At 41.4% G+C, this 10,023-nt stretch overlaps 1 long non-coding RNA gene across 6 annotated transcripts; it reads right to left on the bottom strand.

The window, feature by feature from the left end:
• Positions 1-357: 357 nt before the first annotated feature.
• On the bottom strand, positions 358-6,177 carry LOC129654912 (uncharacterized). 6 transcript variants are annotated; one of them, XR_008715658.1, is made up of 4 exons: positions 5,950-6,177; positions 5,528-5,671; positions 2,669-2,822; positions 358-1,462 (listed from the first exon to the last, which is right to left on the bottom strand). It is a non-coding gene; the product is annotated as an uncharacterized LOC129654912 (long non-coding RNA). The 6 variants fall into 6 exon arrangements; XR_008715657.1 differs by lacking the exon at positions 5,528-5,671 and adding an exon at positions 5,738-5,828 and having other exon boundaries at positions 5,950-6,170; XR_008715654.1 differs by lacking the exons at positions 5,528-5,671; positions 5,950-6,177 and adding exons at positions 3,349-4,024; positions 4,383-4,629.
• Between the last annotated feature and the right edge of the window lie 3,846 nt (positions 6,178-10,023).

The raw sequence follows: 10,023 nt of genomic DNA, 5'->3' as shown, positions 1-10,023 counted from the left end.
TGTTTGTGCAGAAAATAACCTCTGGAATTTTCTTCCTCCTCAATTACTAGTTATGCCACAAACACATAATATTAACTAGAATTCACTGTAGAGGATAGTTTAAGATGTAACTCTCAAGATTTGATAGAGTAAATACCAAAAGCTCTCCACCTAATGTCATTTCTGATACATGAAGAAAATGTAGGTTTTACGGAATATAATGTGGTTTATAAAGCTGACTGAGCCAACACCTTCAAAATAAGAAAGCAGGCCGACAACTCAGTATTAATAGGCAATATTTTTACCCTAAATCATGTGGTTTCTCTGTTAGTGAGTAATGAAAGCCACTTGGTTTTTCTGTCCAAGAAATAACAAGTCTTGTTCAAAGAAAATAGTTTTATTTAAAGCTTTGAGATTTGGGGGAGTTTTTTCCTTGCCTATAAAAAATAGCATCAAAAGACTCTCCTATCTTTATTATAAAAACAGAAAACTGCTTATTCTTTCAGAGTCCTCTGTGGAATTTGTATTTATTGGAGAGTAGATAAGAAATGGTCATCACTTCACCAATGTTTAACTTGCTTTTTAAATTTTTTATTTCATTTATTTAACAAACTCTTATATATAGTGTTTATGCTAGCAATGTTCCAACCAATTTATGTATATTAACTCCATTAATCCTCATGATGCTTATGTAAGATTTGCCTCGAAATTTCTTTTCCCCCAAATTTAAGTAAGTGAGTCATTACTATAGATAGGACTCATATTTCAGTTTAAGTCTTTTTGTCCTTCAGAATTATCCCAAGCAGATAGAAATGAAGAAAAATAGAGAGTTAACCTTTAAAATATGACTTGGGGATCAACATCAGTAGGGGTATGACAAAAAGAAAAGTATACCAAAAGGTAACTATTTAACTCTGATGGAACTTGTAGTTTAGGAAATTTGTTAAAAATAGGCTAACTTCCAACCATAAAAGCTAACCACCTTGTATTTATTCTATAAAGAAAAAGTCAGAAACTTTTTAAAGAAAAAAATCAAAAAGTAAATGTAATGCCATAAAATGTAGTGCTACAGATCACATACTAGAGTTAACAGAGTATAGTTAATACAATTTTTACAATGCTTATTTAAGCATTTACAGAAAATATCACCATGTAGTAGAATGCTGTCTTATACGAAAGAAGACCAAGGTCCTATTTTCAGTTCTCCATATGTGTCTTGAATTGTGTCATTGACAGCACCTTCCTTAATGAAAACTGAGAAATGGCCAGATGAATTCCTGAAGTCCCTCCTCTGTAAGCCAAGATTTTCTTGCTTGTTTCATGTACCAGCTTATCTTCTTCCATCACAGTAGTCCCCAACTATGATTCTCAGGATGCTAGATTTACACAAAAATAAAGCCTTCTAAGAAAGTATGTTTCAGAAATGTTTCATATCATGTGGTCCTCCTGGAGATGCACAATGTACCAAAAACTCTGAGAAGATCTGCAATAAATGAACATCAGAATAAAAAAAAAATGCTTAAAACAAATCCCTAATTCCACTCTCACTCCCTCCCCCTTCCATTACAACCTTATTCTAAAGTATTTGATATATATTCTTGGAGTTATAAATATCCTTATAAGGTTTTTTTGTGAGTTTTGTGTGCCTGATTTTAATTTGCATAGACAGTACCTGTTTCTTTTCTCATTCAACATTATGTCTAGGCTGCATGATAATCATCTAGCTTTAGCTTGTAACATTTGGCTGCGTGTCATATTTCTTGGGCTACACTTGATTTACCCATCTGTTAATGGAGGAGTCTTGGTTGTTTCCAGCTCCTCTCCAGAAACAATGCTTTCATGTTTCCTTACATGAGAATTTTGTCTAGACAGCAGCTACTATGTTGAAGGGCAGATGGACACTAAGTTTCACTAAATACTGCAACTTTACTCTACAGGGTGGTCCTGCCAGTTTATACTGAAGTCACATGGCCAGGAGTCCTCATTTCCAGTCCACATGCACTGACATGGCTTAGTTTCATGTCGCTGGAGAGCAGCAGCGTGGTTCCGGTTTTAAATTATTGCACCAGACAGGGACGATCAAGGACAAGATGAGCTGCCCTGCATTCAGTTCTCCTCTTAGACTGTCTTAAATTGTCCTTGGTGCCAAAAGATTAGGTGGTGAACACCGAATTTAACTTCTTGTAGGGTCACCACAGGCTCAAGAGTCTCAACAGAGGCTCTGATTTGTAGACATAAACTCCAACAGTGGTTTGGAGTTTCAAGGACCCAGACTGTGGTCTCATCTATGAGTGATAGTGAAAGTGAAGTTGCTCAGTCTTATCTGACTCTTTGCTACCAGGCTCCTCCATCCATGGGATTTTCCAGGCAAGAATACTAGAGTGGGTTGCCATTTCCTCCTCCAGGATAGCTTTCTGACCCAGGGATTGAACCCGGGTCTCCTGCATTGTAGGCAGACGCTTTACCATCTGAGCCACCAGGGAAGTCCATTGGCAGGTCGGTATAAAGCCCTGACAGCGTTTCTGCCATAAGCTGTATGAGGTTACTGGGGAACCACAGAGCAGGGCTCCTTACTTGCTTTGCACAGGGAGTATCAGTCATTCACATAAACACACTGTAGAGATAGTAAAGTACAGCAGAAAACATGTTCGCTAGGAGAACAAAGAACTAGAGCTCCAAGCATCCTCACCTTGTCCTGAAGAATCCCAGACGAGCCCCCAGGATGAAAGGTTGCTGCTGAACCACAAAAGATTCCGGGACTCTTGGCCTCCGGAGGAAAAGAATTCAATCCGGGGCCGGTGATGAGGCTTGATCGCTCAGAGCTTTTGTGTAATAAAGTTTTACTGAAGTATAAAAGAGATAGAGAAAATAGTGTTTATTAATGAAGGAACAAAGAAGAATGGGGGACCTTATTTTAAAGACAATACAGCATCTTCTTGGGTGAGACAGAAAGAAAAACAGTTCAATGGAATTATTATAAAACCAAAGAATAAGAAGGCAACATAAAAGTCCTGTGCATGAAATCTTCTGACTTTAAGGAACCAGGTTTTTCTCAAGAAATCAAGGAAGAAGAAGAGCAGTTTCAAAAACAAGCCTCATTCTCACACTCAGGGTATTGGAAGATTAAAAATGAAAATAAGGCCAATTAAATAATAGAAAGAGACAGATTTCCATTTAAAACAGCATATAAAACATTGACCATATAAAACTCAAACTGGTTTTGCCTCTTTAAGTTGGTTGTCGATTAATCAAACCTGGAGTTATATTACAGAAACCGCATGGCACATGCGCAAGAGGGAACCCCCGGCTCCTGAATGGTCTCAGAACCAAGAACCTTCAATCCAAGGAATAAAAACTAGAACTGGAGACCTTTAAGAAGTCCTTCGACAAGGAAAATCTGGCTTCCAGCAGCACCAGTGACTCATATGGACTAATTCAAAACTAGCCAATCAGCTTCCAAGTTTGAAATCCCTCTAACCCTTTAAATTTAAGCCCATGACCCAGATCCAGGAGACAGACTTTGGAGTCCTGTCACTGATGTCAGTTGACCTCGCAGTAAAGCTCTCTTTTTTGCTCAAACTTTGGCCTCTATGTGGGTTAGGTAGTGAGTCCTTGCTCAGTAATACTTTGAAGGAAATCTGAAATCTCAGAAGATCAGATAGGCTGACATAAGAGAATGGAGGAAATGGAGTGGGAAAGTGGGAGTTTTACCTGTTACTAGGTCAGAAAACCAGAGAACGCAATGGCACCCCACTCCGGTACTCTTGCCTGGAAAATCCCATGGACGGAGGAGCCTGATGGGCTGCCGGCTATGGGGTCGCACAGAGTCAGACACAACTGAGCAACTTCACTTTCACTTTTCACTTTCATGCATTGGAGAAGGAAATGGCAACCCACTCCAGTGTTCTTGCCTGGAGAATTCCAGGGACAGGGGAGCCTGGTGGGCTGCCGTCTATGGGGTCGCACAGAGTCGGACACGACTGAAGTGACATAGTAGCAGCAGCAGCAGGTCAGGTCAGAAAACAGGGCTGGCATTTGGAGAAATCTAACATAAAAATGAGGGAGAAGACGGGAACGACTTCACTAGAAGTAGTTGGACTCTGGGAAACTCTTTGAGAGGTGCTCTCTTAAACCTACATCTGTTAAGCTCTGTAGTGAGAACAGTTGGGGGAGTAATACATTAACAGTTGTAGACTGGGAGGACCACTGGGTCAGAGAGCTAGGGAAGCTGGACCAACTTAAGGGAGGAACGCCAGGAATTCACGTAAAATGATGCAGTCATTTTGAGGGGAGATAAGATGGGGTCTATGTCCTGAGGGAATGCACATATTGGCTCATGATACCAGTGTTAGGGACACTAAGGGAAGATGCTCTCCAAGAGGCGCTAGTGGTAAAGAACCCACCTGCCAACACAGGAGATGCAGGGTTCAATCCCTGGGTTGGGAAGATCCCCTGAAGGCGGAAATGGCAACCCACTCCAATGTTCTTGCCTGGAAAATCGCATGGGCAGAGAAGACTGGCAGGCTACAGTCCACAGTGTCACAAAGAGTTGGACACAACTGAGCGACTTAGCATGCACAAAGGAAGATACAGCACAAGTAAGACTACCATAGGAGAGTGAGACAGGCTAGTTACAGTCAGATCAGGCTTAACATTTTTTTTTTTTTTTTTTTTTTTTTTGAATGCTGGCCTGGCGGGAACCTCTGCTGGGTGGGATGATCTCACAGGAAGGTGAGGGTGGTCATGATGTGTGTAATCAACGATTACATGACTTGAGCACACTCAGATCTCATTAAGTTTCTTTCTCCCTGGGAGGTTTCAAAGCCAAAATGAAAAACACTATCTCTTTAAATGACAGAAAGCAAAAAAAGAAAGGACAGCATTTAACTCCAGCAGGCAGTGGTTAAGAGAACAGACCACTCAGGGTTAAGCTGTTCGAGACTCGCTGAGCCTTCCTAAGAGGAGCAGGGGAATAGTAAAGCAAAAGAAATGCCAACAGTAGAGCAGACCTCTATAAAACTTGCAGCAAAAAGAAATGCTGGGACAAAGATGGGCCTGAGAGCTAGGCATTAGGGGCTTTCCCACAGCTGGGGCAGTGTAGGGCGCCCTGTGCCAGGGTGCAGCAGCGAGGCGCCAGTGTACTGGGCCAGTCTCAGGAGGCTGTGGATCCTCAGTGGGCCCTGGAGCACGGGCTGCAGAAAACCAATCACAGTTTCCACTCATTAATCTGCTCAAAGTTGAAACAAATGTGGAGATGAAGGGAAAATGTTTCCTACCACGGTGCCTGGAACTCAGATGCTAACTCCACCAACATGTGTGCCCAAGAGTCCCCCTCAACCCTGAGGCTCACCAATCCAGTGTTGTTGAACCCAAGTTTCTGTGCCTGAGACCAAACTAACACTAGAGCTTGGATCAGAGAAAGGCTAAATTGCAAGGGCCAAGTAAGGGGAATGGGTGTCTCATGCTCAAAAGACCCAAAGTCCCTGATAGGCTTCAGGGAAGAGTCTTAACAGATAAAACTAGGGGTGAAGGAAGCAGGGCGTCTGACCTGCCTCTGACTGGTTGGTATTGAAGTAACAGGGTGCCGTTCCAGGAATCTCAATTGTCGGCCTTCTGGTTCCAACGAGCCTGGGGTCCTTGTGCTAGTATTTGCCTGAAGTTACCATCCTCTACTTGGATGGGGCCTTAGTGCCTGTGGAGTAACTCAGAATATGTAGCAAACTGTTAACACATCCCCAGGGAGGAACCAGGCCTCTACCCCATCACTTGAACTTTTGTTTCTTTTGGAGTTCCTTCACTCTCCTACTCCATAACTGTTTGGAAGCTGTAAGAAGCTGAAAGCCTTTTTCCTACAAACAAGAAATGGGATATGGAAAGGCTTTTCTGGCCATGAGGGCCCAAGAAAGTCCTCTGTTTCAAAAGTGCCCAACAGGATCCCACCAAGCCACTATCTCTCGTTGTCTCCCTCACCTCACAAAGCTAAACCCAGATCACCACTAGGCAGCCAGACGCTCAGTTCCCTGTAGTTCTTGCATTCCTTTTCCTTAGTATGGGGAAATAGCACATGGCATAAGTCAGGCTCTCTCGCCCCACGGCCTCTCACTCTTGCCCCGCATTTTGTAAATAATGGCATGGCAAGCTATGTAGCGGCTGAGAGCATCTATAGTACTGCCATGCACGTGACTATACTCAGCCACAGGCCACTTTTGGTCTGTATGCATTTATAAGCTCCACCTGGGAAGCACTTGAGGCTGCATTATGGCTGTGTCCTCTGGGTCAGCCATGAGAGAATACAGAGCAGCTGCTGCACCAGCCCAGAGAGAATAAACATGTCGGCAGTTCCTATGGCTCCTCGAGTTTTCTTCCAGCTTCCCTGCTCGCACCTTGCCTACCCTGGCTTCAGCCAACAGTGTGTGAAGTGAGACACTCAAGCTTCCCTAAGTCCTCAATGTTTCCTGGGACTCCAGCTGCCCTCAGCCAGCAACCCCAGACCCTCGCCCTCTTCTCTGATCAGCTGGGTCACGCTGCTGCAGTGGTGGATATCTGGCTCTCCCTTGAGGATATGACCTCCCCTAAAACCTTCCCACTGAGCCTAGGGGAGGGGCAGAATTCTCCTCAGACATTATTTACAGGCCATTTTGCCTACATCCACCCTAAAGCCTCCAGCTCCTTTATTTATCATGTCAATAAACTACCCAGGGGCTCCTCATACATATCTTCCAACTTGCTTCCTTTGTTCTTGAAGAGTTCAACACTAGGCTCATTGTCTTTCCACCACTCTTCCCATCATTATTCTCGGAGATTTCCTTCCAATGCTGTGGCCTCTCAGCTCCCTGACCTCCCCTTCTGCAAGGACCTTGTCCTCTGCCAGACCTCAGCCATCCACTCCCATGGCTGAATTCCTTGTCATTACCAATAACTACACCCCTCTGTTTGCCTTTTCATACTGTTCATGGGGTTCTCGTGGCAAGAATACTGGAGTGGTTTGTCATTCCCTCCTCCAGTGGACCACATTTTTTCAGAACCCTTCACTTTGAATAGAAGGTGGGAAAGTGGTAGCAGAGACATTTTATTGAGTTCCAAAATCACTGGATGGTGACTGCTGCCATGAAATTAAAAGATGCTCCTTGGGAGGAAAGCTATGACAAACCTAGACAGTATGTTAAAAAGCACAGACATCAGTCTGCCAACAAAGGTCCATATAGTTGAAGCTATGGTTTTTCCAGCAGTCATGTATGGATGTAAGAGTTGGACCAAAGAGAAGGCTGAGCATTGAAGAATTTATGGTTTCAGATTGTGTGCTGGAGAAGACTCTTTAGAGTCTCTTGGACAGTAAGGAGATCAAACCATTCAATCCTAAAGGAAATCAACCCAGGAATATTCGTTGGAAGGACTGATGTTGAAGCTCCAATACTTTAGCCACCTGATGCAAAGAGCAGACTCACTGAAAAAGGCCCTGATGCTGGAAAGATTGAAAGCGAACGGAGAAGTGGGTGGCAGAGGATGAGGTGGTTGGATAGCATCACTGACTTGATGGACATGAATCTGAGCAAACTCCAGGACATAGTGAAGGACAGGAGTACCTGGCACATTGCAGTCCATGAGGTCACAAAGAGTCAGATACAACTTAGAGACTGAACAGCCACAACACACCTCTGTGCTTGTAATTGCAAGCATTCCTCATCCTGTGCTCACATTTCCTATCTTTCCATATCATTCACTCCAATAATCTAACACCAGAGAGAATTACCAATATCATGGAAGATTAAAGAGATCACTACAGATCCTACAGACATTTAAAAAATAAGATTATAAACAGCTGCATGCCAATTTGACCACCAGTTGAAATGAAACTTTTAAAGAGAGAACAGGTAAAAATGACAAAAATATCAAAAGCAACTCCTAATTAAAATCCTTACCAAAATGAAAACTCCAGTTTTCAATCCAGAGAATGAAATTCTCCAAATGGTGAATTCTTTTCAAACAATTTAAGGATGAAATAATGTTAATCCTACACAAACTTCTTCCAGAAAAGAAGAAAAATCAATCGCCATCTCATTTTATGAAGTCAAACATTACCTTGATGTCAAAACAGGCAAGACTATAGACCAATGTCCCTCGTGAACATAAGGGTAAAAATTCTTAGCAAAACATTAACAAATCTAATTCAGTGTTTTAAAGGTTTTTCTATAACCAAGTGGAACTTATCCCAGGAATGCAAGATAGGTTTAATATTCAAAAATCAAACAATGTAACTTACCATATTAACAGAACTAAGAGAACATATATGATCATCTCAATATATACAAAGAAAACATTTGGCAAAATTCAATACCCACCCATAATTTAAAAAAAAAAAGCTTACATCTATGAAAAACCTACAGTTAACATCATACACAGTTGTGAAAGACTGAATGCTTTCTTTGAAATATCAGGAACAAGACAAGCATCCATTCTTTTCTATTCAACATTGTACTAGAATTCCAAACCAATACAATAAAAGAAAAATTGACTTTAGAAAGGAAAAGATGAGTTTTATTTACAGATGACACATTCGTGTACATAGAAAATCCTAAGGCATCTACCAAAAATTTTCCAGAGCTAATGAGTTTAGCAGAGTCACAGGATAAGATAAATATTTGAAAATCAACTATTTCTATAAATAGCAATGAACAACTGGAAATTGGAATCTTAAAATATCATTTACAACAGTATCTACAGTATAAGATACCAATGGATATAATTAACAAAATTTACATTGAAATTTATCTGTACACTAAATATCACTGGGAGAAATTAAAGATCTAAATAAATCAAGAGAAGTACCATGAACCAGAAGACTTGATACTGCTGAGGTGCCACATCTTAAATTGTATAGATTTAAAAACACAATTTAAATTTAAGTAAACCTTTTGTTATAAATTGACAAGTTGATTCTAAAATCTATATAGAAATGCAAGGAGCCTGTAAGAGCCAAAGGAGTTTTGGGAAAAAAAACAAAGGTGGAGGACATATGCTATCTAATTTCAAGGCCCGCAGTGATGAAGAATATGTGCTCTTGACACTAGGTGAAATATATAGAATGATGGAATATAACAGGATCTAAAAATAGAATTTCAGCCAATTTGGCAAGGTAATTCAATGGGGGAAAGGATAGTCTTTTCAACAAGTGGTGCTGAAACTAATGGATATACATATGGAGGGTAAGTAAATCTTGACTCTTAGGTCACACCATACAAATAAAGTTGAAATGGATCCTAGACCTAAATCTAAACACTTTGAAACAAATGTCTAAAGATAACCACAGGAGAAATTTTCTCCACCTTAGGGTAAGCAAAGATTGGTTAGGAAACAAAGGCACTAGTCATAAAATAAACTGGACTTGATCAAGTCTAAAACTTCAGCTTCTCAAGACTCCTAAGAAACAAAAGATGAGCACTGTCTAGAGTGGGAAGATTCCAAAGGTAAAGTTTACTAAGGCCACTGACTCGGGAAGCTTTCCCATCCAATGGAAGATGTTGTTTGATAGCATCCAGGTATTTTTCCCTGACTGCGTTAGATTTGGATTTTGCTGAAACTGGTGCTACACAAGTAGAGTGGCATTTAGCATCAGTATTTGATTCCTGCCCACTGCCCAAACTGGATTTTATACAGCTGGGTAACGAAGTTCAGGGAGAATAACCACTGAGCTCACTTTGTCTCAAATCAGAAATGGAGCCCTTGACCTAAGTGTGAGCCTGTGAGTATGTGTGTTCCTTTGTTCTTTTTATAAAAGCACATGTATGTTCATTTTTAATCAGAAAGCGCAAATTTAATTATCCAAAATGTATTGGTTGCAAGTGGCAGAAACTCAGTTTAAATAGCTAAATGAAAAGGTTGTTGGGACTTACCTGGTGGCGCAGTGGATAAGAATCCACCTGCCAATGCAGGGGACATGGATTTGATCCCTGGACCAGGAAGATTCCACACATGTAGGGAGCAACTAAGCCCGTGTGCCACAACTACTGAGCCCCATGTGCTCTAGGGCCCGCAAGCAGCAACTAC

Source organism: Bubalus kerabau, chromosome 6 (assembly GCF_029407905.1).
Source record: "Bubalus kerabau isolate K-KA32 ecotype Philippines breed swamp buffalo chromosome 6, PCC_UOA_SB_1v2, whole genome shotgun sequence".
In the NCBI taxonomy this organism is placed as follows: domain Eukaryota; kingdom Metazoa; phylum Chordata; class Mammalia; order Artiodactyla; family Bovidae; genus Bubalus; species Bubalus kerabau.
Note: the sequence above shows the minus strand (reverse complement) of the source record. Positions and strands in the feature narration are given on the sequence as shown.